Here is a 24,392-nt window from a genome sequence, read left to right as displayed (position 1 = left end):
GATGAGATGTTTCAGAGACGCTGTTTAGTCTTTTATTTATTAGCTCAAGGGACAATCAGGAAAAACAAACTGATGAATCCGCTCTGACGTTTAAATGTTCAGCTGCAGTTTGTGCGAGGTCATCTCGCCCTCTGACCTCTTGGCACAGCGTCCACATCTTCGTCGTACTGCTTAATCAGCGGCCACAGCTCTCCAACAAACATATGCAGAGTCAGGACACAAAGTGCAAAGTCAACAGTAACTCCATTTGAACAGTAAGCAAATTCAAATGCTGCACGGGATCCATGGAAAGTACATTCGATACTTAGGTTTACAATTGCACAGAACCTCAGAAAAATAATGTTAAAACTCAACACGTCACTGGAAACAGATTCTGTCTGTAAAAGGAAGGAATTCGTTTTTCTGCCAAAGAACATGCAGGTTATGTTTAGAGCAAAAAGCTGCCTGGTACATTAAACCTACCAACTTTTAACAGCATCACTAAACGTGAAGAGACATTCAGAACAAACTGGAAACTAAAATGTGTCAGTGTCATTTGTAAATGAAGACTTGAGTTTGAGTTTAAAGGCTGAACAGACGACGTGGAGCTCAACAAACTGATCGTAAGGCCAGAAAAAGTAGAAAACGTCCAAAACACACGTCTCTGTTTGGAGACGAAGAAACGTTTCATTCCTGAAAACACATACGTAATGCGTTTATCTGAAGCTCCCCCCCGTCAACAACATCGAGCTCCAGTTTCTCATTTGCTAAAGTTGTGGCTGGAATAAAAGAGGAAAACTGGACTGGACTGAGGGAATTCTTCATTCGAATTGAAACTGGATAAAGTGCAGAGATAAGATCATCATCACACGATGAGCTGGCGTTTTTCATTATACTTATACTTAATACCCAAAATGGTAAAAAACCTAATTAGCCTAATGCTAGTGGTTCGCGAGGAGACCTGGAGGTGTCCAGGTTCACATGTGCACACAAATAACTTATTGTCTGTGATTCATAAACCTCCTCACGACTTGACACTCATCTCAACTTATGTGCCTAAAATAATGCAGTAAATTTCCTCTTACTACTGAGCTGCTGAGCAAACGCTCTAAATAAAGGAGTAGTTAGCAACCTAGCTAGCTTGACCAATCCGTGCTGCACCCTTACAGACGAGCAGAACATCGTCGTGCATATTCATGAGTTCAATTTGAAGTGAGTTGAAAATCAGTAAAGCTGCATTTTAATCTGTGACTTATGAAATATATTTATTTAGCAAGCCGACACCAGGGAACTGCTGTGGTGGAAAAGCAGCATTGGAATTGACTCTGTACCAGCAGGTGGTGGTAGAAAGCAGAATCTAGAAGATACAAACCATAAACAACTGCAGACTGATGAGAAGTTGAACAACGCTCTGGGGTCTGGGACTTGTTAGCTGAACAGCCAATTAGAGCGCTGCACAGTCAACATGAAGAGTTTCCAACAGGGGTCTGACTAGTACCAAAAAAAGACACTGACTGCTCAGCAGGGATTTAAAAAATTCACCAACTTGAAACCTCCAAATTTCATTTTCAGCCCAAGTGTGCAGAGATGGGTTAGAGAGTTCAGGAGAGGGTGAGCAGAGGTCAATTCTTCCTGTGAAACTGAGAACTAGGGTTACATCTCGTCACCACTTAAGACAACAGCACTGAGCCACTGAAACTCTTCCTCAAAATCTCATGACGACGCTCTGATAAAAAGAAGCCTCTTAAATCATTCTGTGGCACAACATCAGATTAGCCGTCCAGGCTTAAGTCCACTGAGGTCAACTGCTTTAGCTCAAGACACAAACATCTGCTGGGAGGAAGATGATGATAAGGAAGTCTAACATCGCAGCAGGAGTAAATGAGGACAGAACTACAGATCCAGGACTGGTGCATTAACACACCGACTTGTGGCGATCAGAGGAGCACTGATGACATCTGATGAAGTTCTCACGGAGCTCAACATCTGTCGGCCTTTAGAGCTCCTGCAGGTTCTGGTTGTGGATCTGATTCTGGTCGTGGTTCTGGGAAGGTGGCAGCAGGCGGGTGACGTGGCCGATGCCTTTTGTGACGCCCTCTCTGAAAAGCAGCTTGGCGCCCAGCCGCAGGTACTCGGGGTGTTTGATGAAGCGGAATCGAACCACAGCTCTCTCGCCGGTACGCAGCTCGTCCTGCAGCAGAGAGACGAGGAAGGAGGTTACAGCACGTAGCGGAGCATAAGATGGAGAAGTGATCACAGACCGTTACAGAATCTACAAACTGACCTTTCCATGAAGGCACTCCACAGTCGCCGTCTGCCTGACGTTGCCAACGTGCACGGTGACCTGTGACCCCCGGCGGAAAGTTTTAGCGTGGAAGAGCAGGACGATGGCGGCTTCAAACTGACAGCAGATGGTCGGGTTCATCTTCGGGCTGACCATCACCATCCCCTGCAACAAGCCATCACACATCACTGTCATCACATGCTGACACCAGCTCCACTTCTATTCACTGAGAGTGAAGCATTTTACTTGGAGGCTGCAGAGAACCTCATGTAGTCCTGCTCTATCCTTCCAAAATACTCTTCAGCTGAGCTCTGAGCTTCACATCTAGACATTTAGTGTGTTTGACAGAAGTGCTGTTTATCAGTGGAAATGCTAAATGTGTAAACATAGCTAATTGAATGCTAATTATAGCTAACATGCTATCATGAGTGTTTGAAAATGTTTGAGTGTTCAAACTTTAGTTCACCACTTTATTGAATGGGTGGAGAAGAGACGAGGTTCAGACATTCACGTTCTCTTCCGGATTGACTGTATTTGTCTAGCCTAGCGGGGTTTTGTTGCCTGTCACCCTGATTTCTTGTGTCTCTGTCTGCAGTAAAACAAAAAACAGCATCTTGCTTTTTACAATTTAGTTTTTTTGGGCTCTGGGGCCTTTCGATGCATGATTGTCCCACACTCTGTCCGATGCTTGAACACCTCATAAAACTGATAACCCATACATCGGCTGCTAAAGCTGCTCTGATCCCACTGTTGCTTTCTTAGCATAAAGCCTGAGAGTGACAAGTTCTCCTGCACAAAGAAGAACAATCAAATATTGTGGGATTGTTAATATGCAGGTGACATATCACACATCAGGTTGGCAGATGGGTTAGTGGAGTTAGTGGAAGGATGAAACCGTTACCTAAGTATCTTAGAATGATCTCAGACATGTGACCTCTGACCTTGCGCAGCAGGGAGCGGTCAAAGTTTCCCAGAGCCAGCGTGGCGGCCTGCCCGGCTCTCAGTACCCTGCAGGCCGAGCGGTTCCTCTGGATGCTGCCCACCTTCAGACGCAGGAAACGGCCCTCGTCTGTCGGTCCGACCACCAGCCGCTCGCCCTCCCTGCACACCCCGCTGAAAACACACAGTCAGTGTTGTTATGGTGATGTAGAAAATATTGGAAAATCAAAACAACTTCTTGGACATCACTGCCTCCCATGTGGGAGACTGGGGTTCAAATCCCAGCTGTGGCCTACCTCCAGTAGGGGTCCTTAGGCAGAGACCTCCTCACGCTGCCCTGCCTACCATTGTAACTTGTACTGACTTGTAAGTCGCTTTGCATTAAAAGCGTCTGGTAAATGACTAAAAAATGTAAAATGTAAATGTAAATGTGGACTTGTGATTTTTGTTGTTGATCTCTCACCTGTACAGAGTTCCTCCCACCACGGTCCCAACATCAGGAACTGAGTAAATCTCATCCACCTGCACACAGACAAGTTAATCACTCTGTGTGATGACACTTCTCTCAGGTAGCCAAATATTTTCTGTGTGTGTGTGTGTGTGTGTGTGTGTGTCCACACCTGGAACTCTGTGAGCTGCTGCATCAGCTCCTCCTGCTCTTTGCTGTTGCTCAAAGGTGGAAGGATGTTCAGGAAAACCTTGAGGAGGTTCAGACTCTCTCCAGACACACTGGACAGGGTGAAGATGGGTGTGACGCTGCGCACGCACATACACACACACACACACACACACACACAAGAAGCTTAAGTTTTACTGACACGTTACTAATAGAGTTCAATGTTGGAAATGATTATTTTTGGTTTTAAAAAATATAGTATTTGAAGTATTTGTACTCACCATGTCCACTGAGTGAACTGCTGCAGTAGTAGTATTAGTAGTATTACTAGTATTAGTAGTATTTGAAGTATTTGTACTCACCATGTCGACTGAGTGAACTGCTGTGCGGCTGTCACGGCGTCATCAGGGTTGGACACCACCATCGGCACCTTGTTGCAGCCCGGCTGCTTCAGGACTCGCTCCAGCTGCCGGACAGTTCGCTCCACGGTGCCGCGGGAGCACAGGTCTACTTTACTGACTACGATGAAGATGGGAACTTTCAGCGCCATGGCCAGGCCCAGGTGCTCCCGAGTGGTGCCAGCTGGACGAGGAGAAGGAAATGGTTTTATCATTTATTGTATATTTGATTTCTCTGAGTTGAATCAGAAGAAAATCACCTAAATTTAATTCACTCAATTTGAATTGTAGTATTACGGCAAAAGAGAAATCCCCTGTAAACACAATTATGTTTTCTAACTAATCTAGAAAAGACAGCAGACACTTGTAAAGTGGGACATGTAAACCTTCTGTTTGTGTAATAAAGCAGCTCTGGCTGATATCAGCTGAGCAGTTTCCTGTTCAATTCTGACCCCTAGTGCTGAATTCAAGGTGATATTTTTGTCAGCAGGAGAAGAGATCATGGCTGCGAGCGCCGTGAACGAGCCTGATCTGTACATTGAGAGTTTTGCTTTACAGTTCAGTTTCTTTTAGCCCCCAGTTTTGTTATTGTCATGCTCCTTTTCATCCCCTCTGTGAATACACGTACATAGTACACTATGACAGATTCCACTCGTGTTGCCGACCACATCCTGTAGGCTAAACACAGCTAAAGGTAAATGTTCCTGTAGGTGATGTGTGCGGCTGCAGCTCACCGATGCCAGTGTTGGCGCTCACCATCAGCATGGCGAAGTCGGGGCAGTAGCTGGTGAGGCCAAAGATGGTGGTCTTCAGGTACTTGTGATGTCCAGCCAGGTCGATGAAGGTGATCATCTTAGAGGAGCTCTCACAGATCTCCTCAGCCGTCCGAGACTCGCTGTAGTTCACAACCTGCACGACAACACAGGATGACACAATCCACATAAATCATCCTCTGCTGACCATAACTATTAAAAGCAGATGGTCAGAAAGAAAAAACAAGTCCAGCCAAAAGCCTACAGGCCGTGCTGCCAAAAAACACAAAATAAAACTTTAATGAGTAAAATGGTCACCTGACCACATGTCCTTCATAGATATCGCCAGTACACTCTAAACCCAGAACTCCAGAGAATCAATACTCAGACTTTCAGACACTGAGAGACCAAATCTGAGCTGGATATTACATGAAAACATGAGAGGCCCAAGTCTTTCTGGAGAGGCCCAGAAATCGGATCATTAAGCTGCAGTCAGCATAAGAAGAAATTCAGTTTCTACATCAAGAAAACAATTCATCTAAAACTCGGATCTGCTGTGTCAGGACCTCTCCTTTGCTGTTGAAGCCCAGGATCTCGAAGCTGATGCTGGACGTGCGTCCGGTCTGGATCTCATGCAGGTGTCTAAAAAGGTTGAGCCGCGCTCGGCCTCGCCCGTTGTCCAGTTCGCCCTGCGTCAGAACACCCAGGAGGGTCGACTTCCCAGAGTCAACGTTCCCCAGCACTGCTACCCGCAGGTCCAAGAACTGTGTCGGACCGAAACAACAAGATTGAGGAGGAGGACGACGTGTTTATCTATAATTAAAAAATCCTTTCATCAGGACAAACACAGAGGTACCTGGAGGACAGAATCTTACCTGCTGATCATCAGGAACCTTTCGAACAAGGACTTCAGCGATTTTTCGAGTGTTTCTGTCCAAGTCGTAGTCCACCTCCCGCTCTCGGAGGAGAGTGATGTCGGCTCCGACTCTGAAGAGACGGAAAAGAAAGAAACTCAATCCGACAAATCACTCAAAACAACAGAACCACAGACTGTGGTCCAGTCCCCTGATCCAGACATCAGTTTCCAGTCCTTTCTTACCTTCTATTACAACTATTGTCTTGGTTCATTAGTGTTGCACCTTTCAAACCTCATCAGACAAACTCCAGATTTATGACTTGACCTACTTCTCTGCCATCCGCTTCAGGGTCTTCAGCGAGGCCTTCATGTCGGCCTCAGTCAGGCCGACCAGCAGGCCGTTGTCTTCCACCCCGATCTGGTAGACGGCCTCACCGCGGCCCTCCTGCAGACGCCACTTCAGCTGCGTGGCCAGATGCTCGAAGCGATACTGAGTGGGGTTGACCAGCTTGAGCTGCATCGACAGCAGAGAGAGAGACGTGAGGAGCCAGCAGGTGAATTTCCTCAAAGCACAAAACCACACTGGAGTTTTAAGCCCAGTGTCTTATAATGATAAAAAAGATGGTTTAAATTTAAATTAATTCATTTGATTTTAACAACTTAAACTCAAGTTAACTTCACTCATGATGATGATTTCTGCAGTTTTACAAATCAGTCAGTCGATGATGCAGCAGATTAGTATGTGCTCCACCTCGACCACCTTTAAACACATCTATAATAATAATGATGATACTGTATAACTGCAAATAAAGTGTTATGAAAGTCAGTGACAAGTATTTTACAGTGTGATTCTAAAGTTTGTACTTAAATAAAAAAAAAAATGTCTGAAGTAAAATGTTAATGGTCGCCTGTATTACAGATTATAATATCAAACACTGATATCAGTGTTAGCTGCAAATATTCAGCATCATTTCAGCTTTAATCAGTTATAATTATAAACAGAAAAGAAGTTAGACATTTAAAAAACTGCCAACATTAATACAACTACTACAATATTAATAATGATAATAACAAACAGGGAGCATCGCTTTATAAAAAGACGGAGTTACCTTATATTCTATGTTTCCTTCTTCAGCCTGAAAACAAAAAGAATGAGGTAAGTTAACAAGAAACAAATGTCAGAAGCCCTTTTTTACTATCTTCACTATCCGGCCTGAAGTCTGTGGAGGGCACTTTGTTACCAGGTAAGTCTCCACATGTTGTATTCACGTGTTGTCGTATTGACAGATCAGCAGTTTTTTAGTTACTGGAGTGTGAATTTTTCCATTTGTTCTTTTGATGGAGCAGTTTCAACGTGCTGTGTTATTTATAACCAGTAAAACCTGAACTGTGTTGTTAACTACTCTGTAACTGTGATGACAGCAGAGGAATAAAGGGGAGAATTATGAACTCTTCGGCTTTCCACGTCTATTTTTATTTAAGTCAGGCCTGATTAAGGGATGTTATAACCAGTCTATGCCACGTTATTGTCATGTAATCCATTTCATTAACACTCACAAAAACTGTATCACTGATCATTATGCTGATCACTGTCCATGTAACGGATCATTAAAGTCAGTGATAGATTCAAGCAGTAGTTCATTGTACTAACTACACTAACAGCACACAAAGACCTCTTCTTACAGGGGTCAGTAAGACGACAGGAATGATTATGATTATACACACAGCTGTTGTCTTTGTCGTGTTCTGCATCAAACAGATTAGTTTATCTATTTGGGAACAGTTGAGATTCTCTGTATGACAGTTTTCCACCTGCAGATCCAGATTTCTCTCAATCTGTTGGTAATGTAAAGCTGGATAAGTATAATAAATATGAGTGCTAAAATACAAAACACTGTTAATCTTGTAACTTATGCCGAATTATTATATTTCATTCATTTACACCAACTTCTATAAACTGTGATATTATTTAGGGAGGTTTGGTGCGATCATGAGAATCACAGATTTCGGGGACAAGGCCTCCTTTATTATATATTGAATTTAATAATACGTATTTCTAAGCCCTGTTATAGATCTTTTATTGGTGTAGTGTACAGGACATGCAGCAGAATTAGCCTGTGACCAGCTCCACTTTAGCAGCTAGCTAACTATCTCTGTATCCCGTTAATCCTCAGGCTAACAGACGTAGCTACCTCCGGGGGTAGATACGGTGGTGCTGTTTTGGAGTTCCTGTTGTTCTTTTTATTCCTCCTTCTCCTGCCCCGTTTGCCTCTTCTCGTTCGGGACTTTTTCGACGTTTTCCTCCCGTTATTACCGGAGCCCGGTCCGTGTCTGTGTCCCGGTGACGCTGCACCACTTTCGGACAAATCCACCATCGCTGAGCTCGGGGTGTCAGCGGCAGCAGAAATAACTAATAATAATAATAAGAAGAAGAAAAGGACTCTTTCTGATAAACCATCTACCGACACACGGGGCCTGTCGGTGTGAGGAGCTGCGGCCGACGATGCTCCATCATCATCATCATCATCATCATCATCATCATCATCATCATCATCATCACCGAGAAACTGCGGCTCCAGCTACCATCCAGCTTCCGGCGAAGATTTTCAAAATAATTCTCCGACAGGTGGTGGCCAAACCGGAAACTTCAAAATAAAACGAGAACTAAGATTTAAAATGTTATTAACATTTATTCATTTTATAAATATTCTGAATATGAGAAACCGTTTACAACGGTCTGTTTTATTCAAAACCATTTCATGCATTAGTAAATATCTAAAAATGAAGTTCTTACACACATTTGCACATAATAGATTTCTTCCAATTTGACATTCTGTCATCATGTGGGATTCTTTGAGCTGCTTAGAAACAGCTGTGGTAGGTGAGAGATACGATGAGGTTTCACCTCAGCAGCATCTTCTTCACTGATCTTTACTGTACGTTCTGTGGAGCTTCATGTTGAACTTATTGACCTGGAGCTCAGGTCTTGTTTTAAAATCCTGGTACACATTAGGCACCGACATCTAATCTCAACATCTTCTTTGAATAATGCTTGAGTTAATAATCAACTGTACTCACCAGTATTTGAGTCTGTTGATGAGAATAATACGATAATCACAGTTTATTTTGCCTCGGTCAGAAAGACGAACACTTGTTCTCACCTGATGAGTTTTATTTCAGGATTATGAAGTTTAAGCTCTCTTCTTTCTAGCGTCACTCCACCTCTCACCCTGTCTGTACTTTGCACCCTGCTTCTTTGTGTTGTCTGTCTCCAAGGCGTCAGTGTCCTGTCTAATATAGTTGACGTCTTCGTATGTTGTTATGCAGCTTACTGCCTGTGTTTGTGCTGCTATAACTTGTGCCTCAGTACTCAGTATCTGTTAGTCCAGCCTTTTCCAGCCCCTGGTAGGATTTCCCGATGCCTGAGATGTCAACCATCTGTTGATTATACATCTTTTCCTCTTGTTGGGCTACAAACCCCATGTAGACATTCTCTCAGCAGCTCATCACTGATTGTCCTCTTGCTAATGGAAGCTATGGGTTTCATTTAAGATAGTGACTTTGGGACCCGACAGGTCCCATCTGCCTTATTTTGAGCTGGTGTCCGATCAATGGATGTTGACTTGGATTCGAAGCCTTGGTACTTTGTGAGGACTTTTTAGATCTTCACACAGATAGCCTCCATGTCCTACCTTGGCCAGCTCACAATACCAACAGGGTATCTGATGTGTTACGGGTTAAATTGTATTGCTTCCATTGAGCTGCATCTTTAGGACCTGTCTTATCCTTTGATGGTATTTGGATGTTGACTTTCTTACCTCTTCATCCTGGTTCCCATGTGACTGTGGAATACCAAGGTAACTAGATTGTGTGTATGCTTTGTGGCTAACTGGTGGTTCTTCCCTATCAGTCTAACTGTTATTACTTTATGTCTCACTGTAGATGTGTAGATGTCCGGTGGATCAGTGAGTTAGTGTCCTGATTGTTCTTTACATACAGCTTGATATCATTCATGTAGAGTAGGTGGCTGATGGCCGCTCCACTTTTGAACGTTTATCTGTATTCACTGTGATTATCTTTAAAACCTTGTTCAATATATAGGTAATTGTCAACCTGTACATTAGACCCTATACCGACACACTTTCTAAAACAGATAGTGCCAGAAATAATAGAACCCCTGCTGACAATCATAAATTCCTCACTCAGCTGTGGGTATGTCCCAAAGTGTTTTAAATTAGCAGTTATTAAACCGCTAATCAAGAAACCTGATCTCGACCCTTGTCAGCTGTCCAATTACAGGCCGATATCAAACCTCCCCTTTATCTCTAAGATTCTGGAAAAGATAGTAGCTGGGCAGCTATCCTCGTATCTTCGTAGAAATAACATACATGAACTCTATCAGTCAGGATTTAGGCCTCATCACAGCACAGAGACGGCACTTGTTAAAGTAGTAAATGACCTCCTATTGGCCGCTGATCAGGGTAGTGTCTCTATGCTTGTGCTACTCGATCTCAGTGCAGCTTTCGACACCATTGACCATAGTATTCTCCTTCACAGACTAGAAAATGTTGTTGGAATTAGGGGAACGGCCCTCTCCTGGCTTAGGTCCTATTTGACTGGTCGTTATCAGTATGTAGATCTAAATGGCGATTACTCCACATGCTCTCCAGTGGAGTTTGGTGTTCCACAGGGCTCAGTTTTAGGCCCCCTGCTTTTTTCCCTCTACATGCTTCCTCTGGGCAACATTATCCGTAAACATGGTATTAACTTTCATTGTTATGCTGACGACACACAGTTATATGTTTCATCAAAACCAGATGAGATCAAACTGCTTAATAAAGTTGAGCAATGTGTAAAGGATATACGAGACTGGATGCTAATTAACTTCCTTCTGCTAAATCCTGATAAGACAGAAGTACTAGTTATAGGATCATCTGCAGCTAGAAGCAAGATGTTAGACCACACCGTAACTCTAGATGGCCTTTCTCTTACATCTAGTGCAACAGTCAAAGACCTTGGTGTGATTCTAGATTCCAGTCTTTCATTTGAAGCTCATGTAGATAATATCACCAGGACAGCTTTCTTTCACCTCAGAAATATTGCCAAGATAAGGAATATTTTGTCACTAAATGATGCAGAAAAATTAGTCCATGCTTTCATCACCTCTAGGTTGGACTACTGTAATGCCTTACTGTCTGGCTGTTCAACCAGGTGCATAAACAAGCTTCAGTTAGTTCAGAATGCAGCAGCGAGAGTCCTCACTCGAACCAGAAGATACGATCACATCACGCCTATCTTATTCTACACTTCATTGGCTCCCCGTGAAATTTCGCATTGATTTTAAAATACTACTTTTGACATTTAAAGCATTAAATGGTCTTGCGCCGCAGTATCTAAGTGAACTACTAGTGTCTTATGATCCACCACGCCTACTTCGCTCAAAGGATGCTGGCTGCCTGTCAGTACCTTGTATCCTAAAAACTACAGCTGGGGGCAGAGCTTTTTCTTACAAAGCCCCAAAGTTATGGAATAGCCTTCCAAATAGCGTTCGGGACTCAGACACAGTCTCAGTGTTTAAGTCTAGGCTGAAAACCTATTTATTTAGTCAAGCATTTGAGTAAATAGATCTGGGAAGGACTCATGGACGTAGAGCATTATGGTAAACTGGTATGTTTAGATGCTGTCTTCCCAACTCTCACTGATCACTCGGGTTTGTTGATGGTGAAGTGTTTGGTTGCTCTACATCCCAGTGCGCCCTCATCTCTGTGTTTCCTTCTGGCCCACCCTTTTAGTTAGGCTGTCATAATTAGTCCTGCCGGAGTCCCTGCTGCACTATTCTACATATACATTCACCTCAAACTTTTTCTGACTGTGAATACAACTAACTGCCATCTCTCCTCTTCTCTCTCTTTCCTTCTCCCTCTCTCTTTTCCCTCTTCCTGTCTCTCTGTCGAGCTACACGTCATTCCACCCTTTGCCCTCTGGACCTGTCTGACTCGTCCTGATGCCCAACTTCTGGCTGGAGATCTCGTCGCCTGGATCCACCGTTTGCCCTTTGGGATGCGTTTGGAGACTGGATTGGTCACAAGCTACTATGATGTCGGTCCCGGCCTCGGCGGACGTCGGAAGCTGTTTCTTGGAGGTCTCGACTCAACGCTCGATAGTCAAGGAATGGAATAAGTCTGCCTGCAATAACTAACTGGACTCCATATTAACTTAAAAGACACTAACTGTTATACTGGACTGCCTGCTGCCTACACAGCATGTAATCACCCATATGAGGATGGGTTCCCTGTTGAGTCTGGTTCCTCTCAAGGTTTCTTCCTGTTGCCTTCTCAGGGAGTTTTTCCTTGCCACTGTCGCCCTCGGCTTGTTCATCAGGGACAATCACATTATTATGACTCATACACATACACTGTTCATGTACTGTTCTTTGGTTGTGTAAAGCTGCTTTGTGACAATGTCAATTGTAAAAAGCGCTCTACAAATAAAATTGAATTGAATTGAATTGAATTAATTGATCGCCACAAATATTTTCCTTCTCGTTCTTTACTGCACCCCCCTTACATCCTGATTATTGATTAATAAATAATCTGGGTACTGAAACAGTAAAAACAAAGTGAAAGGTGAAAAAACATTTAAATATCACAACAATATGAAAAATGTAAATGATAGTTAAAATTTGATAAATCCACAGGGATGATGATATTTACTGCTGTGTCTTTACAGATACGTAGGCAGCAGTTATACTGTGGTTGTTAAAAATATAAATTTAATGACTTATACATTTATATCAGGCAGTTGTATTGACAGGACAGATGATCAGAGGTGCTGAATTTTACCACCTTTGTTAGGACAGGGACAGAAGGATGGGTAGAGTTTCTGAGTGAAGGAGCAGCCAGTAAATGAGTAGATAAGCGCTGGAGCATCTACATCATAGAAGGAGACCAGACCCAGTCGGTCCTTTTTATAACTTCAACTGCCAAGTAAAATCTACCCGCTGAGATACTCTGCTTTCCTAAGACGTTGGCATAAAGGATAAACCTTTTTTTGTTGTCTGGGAGAACCTGTCCTACATCACCATGATGGACTTGCTTCCCATCCTCAGACAGGATGAGATAGGGATTTGCTGTATCAGGATCTAGAGTCACATCCACTGCAAACTGCTGGACCCTCTTCAGCTCAGAATCAAACAGCTTCTTCATCTCTTTACTGAGCGTCTCCTCCAGCTGAGCCACAGCTCTCACCACAGTCCCCTCATATGATGGAGGACGGACTCTGACCTCTGTCCAGTCCTTGGTGGGTGGAGCAGCTTTCAGGGATGAGAAGCTTTGGAGGAGGTGGAGGTGGTCTTCAGAGTGTGAGAGCTGCTCCACCTCAGAGCTTCTCTCCATCAGCTCAGAGATTTCCTGTTCCAGATCTTGGATGAAGTATTCAGCCTGTTTCTCTGTTGTTTTCTGTTTGTCTTCGATCTCCTTTAGGAACTTGTTCAGACCTCTCTCTACAGACTCCTTCAGAGCAGTGAAGACCTGAACACCTTCTACTTTCTCTCTGTCTGCATCTTTTTGACTGATCTTTACTGAGTGTTTGATCTCCTGAATCTTCAGTCGTCTCTTCAGGATCATCTGTTGGATTTCAGCCTCTGTCTTCTCCAGCTCTGCCTTCTTTCCTTCATATTCTTCTTTCAGAGGAACAACATCATGTAATCAGTAATCCCAGTGTTTCATGATACAGACTTTGCAGAAGTTGTGAACACATCCAGAGAGATGGAGCAAAGAAACTGATCTTTAGATAATAAACAGCTGGCAGCAGACATATCTACACACTGAGGGGAAATGTAAAAATTATACAAAGTAAATATAAAGGTAAGCTAAGAATAATACTAAGGCACAAAGCTGCTAACAAGGAATGGAAAGAATCCTCAAGTGATGGCACCTATCTTACATAATGTGAAAGAAAATAAAAGACCTTACCTCCAATAGTTTGACTTAAAGTTTGTATAACTGCTGGAATATTAAGTTGCGCAATTTTAAATTGTACTTACCTGATTTTTTTGTTTGCTTGACAAGAGTCTGTATAAATTGAAGAGAGGAAAAGTCTCCTTCTGAGCAGTGTTGAGGTGTTTTTACCAACCAGAGTAAAGCAAATTATATCTTCTTTAGAAACATTAAACATGTGATACTGATAAATCTCTTTACAGAATTGTCTTTTTTTGACTTGATAGCAGTTTCGCTGCAGCTCTGACAAATCTTTGTGTCATCTGAGCAATGTGACAATGAAGCTTTCCTGTATTTCCAGTTCTGCCCCAACTCTTCTTCAGGCATGACACATGCATTTGGTACAACAGGAGTTTAATCTTTATGACATTTACATTTACATTTACAACATTTTCATCTGCCCAGATAATGAAAATTACAACACATAGTTTCTCATTAAAGCAAACTGCAGCCTATTCATCTGGAAGTTGAGTCATGCTAACTGGACTTTCTTCTTGTTAGGTTGAAATGTTTCACTACTCATCCAAGTGGCTTCCAAGAAGCATTAATGTCAAAGTGAAAACAGGTTTCTACAATGGTAAATGGTAAATGGTCTGCACTTATATAGCGCTTTTCTACCTAGTTGGTACTCAAAGCGCTTTACACTGCTTCTCATTCACCCATTCACACACACAAGCACACACACATTCACACACCGATGGCAGAGCTGCTATGCAGCTGACCTGACTCACTCACAAAGTAATTACAATTAAATAAAAATATGCAAGGTGAAATAAGTGTTTGCATTACACAAACCAAATGATGTCCTTTCCACACAGGATGTATTTGATTGTTTTCCACACAGAGTTATCTGCAATCGGACCACACAGGATTTATCGACTGCCTAACCTAGGTAATCTCTACCGAAGAAATGGTTCATGATACTGTACTCACTCATCAGTTTGAATTAAACATCTGCTGTCAATCGCCTGTCCCAGCGTCAGGCGGGAATCCAGTCCTCCATTTGTCAGAGCGGAACTTTCCCAGGCCGGCAGCAACCTTCATTCTGGACTCAGGCATCAATCAGCAGCATGTCCGTCCTCGCTGGGACCTCCAACATGTCGTAGAAATTTCTCCTCTTCCTCCTTCTATTGTAAAATCTTAGCAGACTTAAAGGAAGGACTCAGTGTGATGAACCATCTCAATTTAATAAATGCTGACATGAAGAAAACACCACAATCATGTAAATGTCTTCTGCTCTACATCTCTCCAACCCTCTTACTTATGCTTCACAGGGCCCCCCACATAACATTCCTGAGGAACTCTGTATATGTGTACCATATTTTTATAATATGATGGATTTCACTGAACTCTGGGAGATGTTTAGTGCCTTGGAGATGTTTTTGCATCCATCCTCTGACTTATGCTTTTTAATGACCCGAGTCACTGAGAGTGTTATTTGTCTTCATGGTGTAATGGTAGCCAGGAATACTGGTTAACCAGTGACTGAACCTTACAGACACAAGTTTCTTTATACTGCAATTACTTGAGAACTAAATTTCACTAATTGCGGAACTACTAGCACCAAATATCTGGATCTCTGTTAGATTAGGTCACAGTACATCTGTATTGTGATGTACTATTGTCACGTTGCTAGGATCAGACTCCTTGACCAGAGATGATGCAAAAGACAATAAGTTACGAAGGTTTATTACAAAAGAGGAGGTGGAGGTGGAGGTGGAGGTCTATGAGAGGAGACAGAGTTAGATCAAGTCTGGCTGAAATTTGGGTAATGTTTGAGAAGAGTACAAACTGGGTGGGTGAATGGTGGTCCAGCGGCATAGAAGGAGTGAACCAGATAGAAGACTGTGAGGTGTTGTCTAGAGTGGTGAACCAGAAGTGGTGGTTTGTTGATCGGTGAAAATGGTGGAGCCTCCAAGATGGCCAACAGCAGAATGAGGCACGTGTAGACTGCGATCAGAGGTGGAACAATATACACTGAGGAATAAGTCTATGTTGCAAAAGCACAGTTGGTTAATGAGAACACACAGCCTCAGTAGATGGTTTTCCGGAAATTAGCCTCTCCCATTAAATACATTAATTCATATAGATTAAATTTCATCATGCATTTATACAGAAAATTCTCCAAACTCTCCTTGAGAGACACAAGTGAAACACACAGTATTCTCACTTTTATACAATTTAATTCATTCTTGTTAGATCACCTGCAAAATGCCTACAAACAGAATTTAGCACTTACTATCTGGAATCTTAGTAAATCATGCTCCATATATTCTCCTCTAGATGTAAAATGTTAAGTCATGAAAAATACATACATTTTTAAACAATAGCTCAAATCTCATGAAGGTCATATTTTTGTTTTTAGTTTATCAAATTAAGACAATTTTTAATTCCTGGTTCATATTATAATTGAACTTTTACAATTTTCTTGGCAGATGCATCATAAGAGAACAAACAGTTTTATTGACAGGACAGATGATCAGAGGAGCAGAGTTTTTACCATCATCAATAAGGCCGGGACAGAAGTATGGGTGGAGTTTCTGATTGAAGCAGCAGCCAGTAAAGGAGTAGATAAGAGCTGCAGTATCTACATCATAGAAGGAGACCAGACCCTCCTCATAATCCACAAACACCCCCACCTTCTCAGGACGAGACCTCATGGGGAGACAGACTGATTGGTTAGCAGTAGCTTGGTATTCTTCTCTTAAAGATATAGTCCAGAAACCATTCTGAGGTCTCAGTGTGATGTCTCCCTTCCTGTTGATCGACTCTCTGACCACTCCTAAAGTCCATCTAGTTTTACCTTTAACCTGAACCTCAAAGTAAAATCTGCCTGAAGAGAAACTCTGCTTTGCTAAAAGACAAGGACAAGGTGAAAACCTCTGCGGGTTGTCTGGAACATTCTTCTTCACATCACCATGATGAACTTGTTTCCCATCATCAGACAGGATGAGTTTCGGTTGAGCTGTATCAGGATCTAGAGTCAACTCCACTGCAAACTGCTGGACCCTCTTCAGCTCAGCCTCAAACAGCTTCTTCATCTCTTTACTGAGCGTCTCCTCCAGCTGAGCCACAGCTCTCACCACAGTCCCCTCATATGATGGAGGACGGACTCTGACCTCTGTCCAGTTCTTGGTGGGTGGAGCAGCTTTCAGGGATGAGAAGCTTTGGAGGAGGTGGAGGTGGTCTTCAGAGAGTGAGAGCTGCTCCTCCAGACACACCAGACAGGACTTCAGGGCCTTCAGTTTGGTTCCAGTGCAGACGTCACAGGGAACTTCTCCTGGTTTGACAACTTGTTGCTCTGAGCTGCTGCTGCTGCTGGTTTTCTGTGGAGCTTCATGTTTGAATTGAGAAACCATCTCAGAGATGAAGGTGTTGACCCGTAGCTGAGGTCTTGTTGTAAAAACCTCTCTACAAACGGGGCAGTGGCTTAAGACATTAGTATCCCAGTATCCAGTGATGCAGTCTTTGCAGAAGTTGTGTCCACATGGTGTGGAGACTGGATCAGTGAACACATCCAGACAGATGGAGCAAAGAAACTGATCTTTAGATCGCAGACAGCTGGCAGCAGACATATCTACACACTGAGGGGAAAAGTTGGCAAAACATTGGAAAGTGATGTAAATGAATACGTTTTATATATGTATAACTACAATTGTAACAGGCACCAACAAAAGATTGGAAATCAGACAGCAACTGACAGAGTACAGTTGAAGTTTTGTGTTACTATCAGCTGGAATAAATTTCTCTTGTACTCACCAGTGTTTTAAAGTCTTCTAGAAAAAGACAGTTCAGCTCAGTTTATTTCTTCTTTAGACAGAAACAGATTTTTCTAAATTGCAGCTTCACTTTCGTTCTGACAGTCTATATGTTTCCTTTGTGAGATTGAACCTGGCCTGTATTTCCAGTTCTGCTCCACCACTTACAGCAGTCAAGCACTGGGGCAGCTGTGGATTAGGAGGTGGGAGTTGTCTACCAGTCATGGGATCAGTGGTTGACTCTCCAACTCGCCTTTGCTGTTTTTGGATTCCTGGTCCCGAATCTGTTTCCTATATATAAACATTGGATTTTCCCTCTCTGCTACTACCTGGTCTATGTGTGTTTTGTGACACTCTCACCAGACTACATGATCTACACCAAGATCTACAAGATTTATGTCAGCACCATCTTTGCCATGTGACCAGTTCCGCATGGAGAGTACCATCCCACTTCTACTTGCTCTTCTCCAATTACCTGAATCAGATGTTTCTTACAGTGTCTAATTGGCTCAGCACAGCTAATCCAGATAATCAGCACTGGGTAGGGCAGGGGGTCCTGAGGACTGGTTCAGGGAACCACTGATATAAGGCATTACAGTTGGATGTTGGAGGGAATGTTGAACACAGTTTTTGCCTTTAAGTCTTCTCCGTGTTGATCAGATCCAATAAATTGTCCAATATGTTCACAAAGCAGCTTTGAGATCTTGAATAAAAGACGTTTGTATTAATAGTATTTAAAAGATAAGCACAGTGGAATGAATACACGTATAAACCATGAAAAAATGTTGCCCACACTAATGTAGGGAAAATCTCTGAGTCCAGACACCTGGTGCAGTCTTTCATGGACAAAATGTTTCATAAACTAGAACCTGAAGTATGTACTGTCACTAGTTCTGCCTGAAGACTCTCATGTTATTGACTGGTATGATCCTCTTTGTGGCCAAAATACAAAAAAATGCTTGATGAACACTGATGATTAGAGGACAATGTGGTCATGTTCAGCAGTGGTTTTGCCATAGATCAGATCGTCCAAGTAGTACGACCCAAAAGAGTTAGGTATCTCACCCATTCATTACCTGGAAGGTAGAGGGGGCAAATACAAGAAGGGAATGCTGTAAATTCTGAAAAGACCCTCATGTGTAATGAACGCTTTAAAATCTCTGCTGTCTTTTTGAAGAGGTAACTAGCAGTATTCAATATCTAAATCAATTGAAGGGGAGGGGGTATCACTCTGTGGCCACAGCTTTGTTTAGTTCATGGAGGTGTGCACACATCCTTCTTCTACTTGTTTTAGACGCCGTGACAACAATTGCTGAAACCCAGAGGGAATTTTCACTTCATACACAAAGCTGAATGCACGAGCGATTTCACGGGGTGAGTGCAGAGTTGGTTGTCATCACTGTGACAGGTGAAGCAAAGGAGGAAGAACAGCATTTCCTTTTAGAAAGACATTCAAGGCATGCATCAGGTCTTTTCACAGGAAAGGAAGGTGGCTAATGTAGTTATGTCACATTGTTTTGCAAGCAAGCTGTGACAGGAATTCTTTTCTTGTACAGGTATAGGGTTACCAGTGAGAAAAACGTGAGAGTACTTATCATAGATGTAATATGGCATAACGGAAGCTGCAGAGCCTGCATCAGTAAACAGCTGAAGCTTGTTGACAGATGAAGCAGGCACTGAGTCTCCATAGTACTTTATTTGGTACACATGAGATCTTTAACTACAGCACAGTACAGTACAAGTTGCTTTGGCTACAGGTCACTGGGGAAAGTTAGTCAGATGTTTGTCTGACTAATTTTAAGTTTAAGAGACATGTTGACCGACCCGCTCACGGATCATTTCATCAGTTTTCTTCCTCTAATCCGCACTTTGTTGCAGAATCACGTCATGCAGTCACATACATGTAAGGTGCTTGTGTTCACTTCCTGAAAGCATGCTACTGCGTCACAGTAGAACTTCAGTTGGCAAAGCAGAAAGGGGCAGTTGTTGCTCTCTGTTACAGTCCTGATGTTCAGACTAATAAGTTAGGGGATAGTGTTCTATGTGGCTGTCTGCAGCACACACGTTACCTCTTTATGCCGATGCGTGTGTGTGTGCACTGAGCTGATAGTGATCCGCTGGTTATTGAACACTGAGTTGTTTAAGGAAAACCCAGACACACAGGATTTGTTCAAACTCTGATAATGAGAAAAGATGGGGAGACTGAAGCACATTCAAATTGTTCACTGCTATAGCTGAGGACAAGGCTCAGATTAGCGCTGTTTTTTATAAAATGAACTCTATAAAAACTCTCTGCTATCTATTAGATGGTAACTTCCAGTTTTAGAATTTTGATTTGGTGTAACACATATCAGTCACATACTGCTGAGAACTACTGTCTTTACTCTCTGATCACATTAAACTCCTGACTTAAGTGATTCGATTATTGTTTGAAATGTCTAATTATTTTAGAATTTAGTTTATTTGACAGGGATAGATAGTCTATAATAAAGTATATATAGTATTGAAAAAATGGAGTTGGCTGACACTGGCGTCTCTCTTGTACTTGGGTTCGGATACTTTACTGCCGATCACTCAAAAACTTGTTCCTCTTTTCCTTTAGGAAAGTTTTATTCCAGCATTCCTTATTCCAGTCATATTCTCATTTATGTGCTTTTATGTGTGTGTGTGTGTGGTTTCTGAAAGAAATACACAATACAAAATCAATACTAAGTAGAACAGTTATACCTAATTATCAAGACGTGACTGAGTTTACCGACCACATGTTACTCAGATCGCTGCCACGAGATGGAGCTCTGACTTCACAACGATTCCCTCTACTGCACTTTCCTAGCTAAAGCAAATACAAGTCTGCTAAACCAGTAAATCAATCATATTATTAAGAAATGGTACTTAGCATTAGACAACTCAACCATAAATACACATATATCTAATTATACTATAATCACATTTAGCCGAAACGGCGAGCTAACTACGAAAAGCCATAATATCGGTAACAGAAACATAAATATACATAAAAAGCTATAATAACGGACTTACAGTTCAATGGACGCACACACTGCATAAACAATAACAGTTGATATGAACTTAATAAACTTAATGAACTTAATGAACTCAGAAACTGTCCATACCATTCCAGTATACCAGAGGGGGGGGCGGAATAGTCCAAGTGGCATTGGCCTTTTTAACAAGTATACTCTCTGTCAATAAATACTACTACACTACTCTTCCGAAATAGTTTTATGGATATTTTGTCAACACTGTCAATCTAATTAATGTGTTGTTGACAGAGTGTCATCATAAAAAGATCAGGTAGTTTGATTGACAGGGCAGATGATCAGAGGAGCAGAGTTTATACCTCTATAATTATTACAGGGACTGAAGAATGGGTGGAGTTTCTGAGTGAAGCAGCACCCAGTAAAAGAGTAGATAAGATCTGGAGCATCTACATCATAGAAGGAGACCAGACCCTCCTCATAATCCACAGACACCCCCACCTTCTCAGGACGAGACTTCAGATGGAGACGCACTGGAGGGTCATAAAGAGCTGTGTACTCATCTTCATTTCTCAACCACATAGCCCAGTAACCATCCTGAGGGCTCAGTGTGATGTCTCCCTTCCTGTTGATCGACTCTCTGACCACTCCTAAAGTCCATCTAGTTTTACCTTTAACCTGAACCTCAAAGTAAAATCTGCCTGAAGAGAAACTCTGCTTTGCTAAAAGACAAGGACAAGGTGAAAACCTCTCTGGGTTGTCTGGAACATTCTTCTTCACGTCACCATGATGAACTTGTTTCCCATCCTCAGACAGGATGAGATAGGGATGTGCTGTATCAGGATCTAGAGTCAACTCCACTGCAAACTGCTGGACCCTCTTCAGCTCAGCCTCAAACAGCTTCTTCATCTCTTTACTGAGCGTCTCCTCCAGCTGAGCCACAGCTCTCACCACAGTCCCCTCATATGATGGAGGACGGACTCTGACCTCTGTCCAGTTCTTGGTGGGTGGAGCAGCTTTCAGGGATGAGAAGCTTTGGAGGAGGTGGAGGTGGTCTTCAGAGCGTGAGAGCTGCTCCACCTCAGAGCTTCTCTCCATCAGCTCAGAGATTTCCTGTTCCAGATCTTGGATGAAGTATTCAGCCTGTTTCTCTGTTGTTTTCTGTTTGTCTTCGATCTCCTTTAGGAACTTGTTCAGACCTTGTCATGGTTTCGGCCTGGCATCAGGCCAAGCTGAGGATTTCCCTCACTGCTCCACTTCACTCTCCCTCTGGACTCCGCCCACCAGCCAGTTCTCTCCCTCTGCTCTTGCCAATCAGCGGCATATTGGACTCACCTGTGTTCCCCTCACACTACATAAGCTCTCCTCAGACTTTCCTCCCCTGTCAGATCGTCGTCATTCCCCCCTCTTGGTTCCAGCGTCGTTTTCCCCAACCTGTCTCCAGCCTGTGGTTCCTTGCCTGTGTTCCTGCCTGTTGCTTTCCCTGACTGTTGCCCAACCTTGCCTGCTCCTGCTCACTCCTCCTCAGCCCTGTCTGCTTCCCCCCCTGGACTCTGGATTTTGTGCTTTCCCCTCTGGATTCCCTGGACTATGTTCCCCCCTCTGAACTGTGGACATTGTTAACTGTTCCCGTGAGTGTTTTCCTGCCATCGAGCAGTGGTTTTTGGTTTTGTACTTTGGTTCCTGTTTTGTTACTTTGTTCTCCGCCATCTGGGTAGTTTTCTGTTGTTACTTTGTCCTCGTGTTTTTGCCTATTTTTGTAGTGTCTGTTGACACCCCCTTAGTTTCCTATTAAAATCCTGTTAAGTTCATTCCTGCCTCGTCCCTCTCCTTAAAACTGTGACAGACCTCTCTCCACAGACTCCTTCAGAGCAGTGAAGACCTGAACACCTTCTACTTTCTCTCTGTCTGCATCTTTTTGACTGATCTTTACTGAGTGTTTGATCTCCTGAATCTTCAGTCGTCTCTTCAGGATCATCTGTTGGATTTCAGCCTCTGTCTTCTCCAGCTCTGCCTTCTTTCCTTCATATTCTTCTTTCAGAGGAACAACATCATGAGTCTTGTGGTCTAAGACAGAGCAGAACATGCAGACACATGTCTGGTCGCTCTTACAGAACAGCTCCAGAGGTTTATCGTGCTTCATACATATCTTGCCTTCCAGGTTCTCCACAGGGTCGATCAGCTGATGTCTTTTCAGTCCTGACACTGTCAGATGAGGCTCCAGGTGAGTCTCACAGTAGGAGGTCAGACAATCCAGACAGGACTTCAGGCCCTTCAGTTTGGTTCCAGTGCAGACGTCACAGGGAACTTCTCCTGGTTTGACAACTTGTTGCTCTGAGCTGCTGCTGCTGGTTTTCTGTGGAGCTTCATGTTTGAATTGAGAAACCATCTCAGAGATGAAGGTGTTGACCCTGTAACTGAGGTCTTGTTGTAAAATCCTCTTTACACATGGGACACTGGCAGCTGTCAGTCATCTCCCAGTGTTTCATGATGCAGTCTTTGCAGAAGTTGTGTCCACATGGTGTGGAGACTGGATCAGTGAAAACATCCAGACAGATGGAGCAAAGAAACTGATCTTCAGATAATAAACAGCTGGCAGCAGACATATCTACACACTGAGGGGAAAAGTTGGTAAAAGTGTGAACAAATATTTATATTTATTCATTATTGTTTAATATTGTAAAACTGATGGAATAATGTTATAAAATGTTCAGTTGAATGGGATAGAACTTCTTAAAAGTCACTTTAAACACAGTAAATATGATCAGTTGTAATCACCACTGGTGGAGAAAGTTGTGGAGGAAAAAAAGATGAACTGAGTTGAACAGTTTTGTCTGACTGCAGCTCTTCTGTTGTTCTGACCAACTTTCACTTCCTGATGTGACGTTAAAGCTCTATTGTTCCTGCACCTGTTACTGCCACTCGCAGTGTGTGTCTTTTTACAGTCCTACAGCTCTGCAATCCCATAATCAGCCCTAAGTTCAGCTCACTATGTGTCCTGTAATGTTGCGATCTTTGCATGTTGCTGGTGCTTCACTATTATTAGTTGTTGTGTGGGCAGTTTAAGCCTGATTTTAACAAATAAGTTCCTTATGTGTGCTGTTAAAGTGCTTATTTTTGTGCCTAAACAACAGCTGCTGCACCACAGACATAAAACCCAGAATTATTGAAACAGTACAAGACAGTTTTTATGATTTTGTGGAATACAGTAATAACAATAATTCTCAGATCTGAATTTTTTGTATTAAAACAATAAAATCTACACATTACTGATTTACATTAGACTGTCTGAACCTTTCATAAACAACGTGTCATTGTTTCACTTATTTCATATCTTTTAGTTTTTATTTTTATTATTTACTACTTTCATCTCACCTAAAACTGAGAAGTAACCTGAGTTGTTCTTGTCATATAAGCCCTTTCTTTGCAGAATTTCAAGAACTGCAAAGTTCAGCCAGTAGCATTAACCTCAATGGTTATGAAATAATTTGGGCAATTAATTAGAAAGGTCATATTAAGCCACACAGGTTCCCTCTCCCCTGTTCCCCTGGACATAAATGAATAAGGAATCACACAGAAAACCCGGAGATGTTTATGCATTGAATTGATTGTGATCAACAATCTTGCTTTTAGGAAGCAGATGTTCTATAGGAACCAGAGAACTGTGCTATGTGAATCTGAGAAAAGGGAGAAAATCAGTCAGAGTCATTACAAAAAAAAGGTTGGCCAGAGAGAGAAGGACTGGAGGGTCATCACGAGCACAGTACTCATTTTTATTGCAAAGTAAAATCTGCAAAGAGAAACATCTTTTTTTTTA

General features: G+C 42.6%; 1 pseudogene; it reads right to left on the bottom strand.

Annotated features, from left to right (window-relative positions):
• Nucleotides 1–24: 24 nt before the first annotated feature.
• LOC113161907 lies at nucleotides 25–23,181 on the bottom strand (annotated as a pseudogene).
• Between the last annotated feature and the right edge of the window lie 1,211 nt (nucleotides 23,182–24,392).

Source organism: Anabas testudineus, chromosome 1 (genome assembly GCF_900324465.2).
Source record: "Anabas testudineus chromosome 1, fAnaTes1.2, whole genome shotgun sequence".
Lineage (NCBI taxonomy): Eukaryota > Metazoa > Chordata > Actinopteri > Anabantiformes > Anabantidae > Anabas > Anabas testudineus.
The sequence above is the reverse complement of the archived record's forward strand: the minus strand, read 5'-3'. Positions and strand labels throughout refer to the sequence as shown.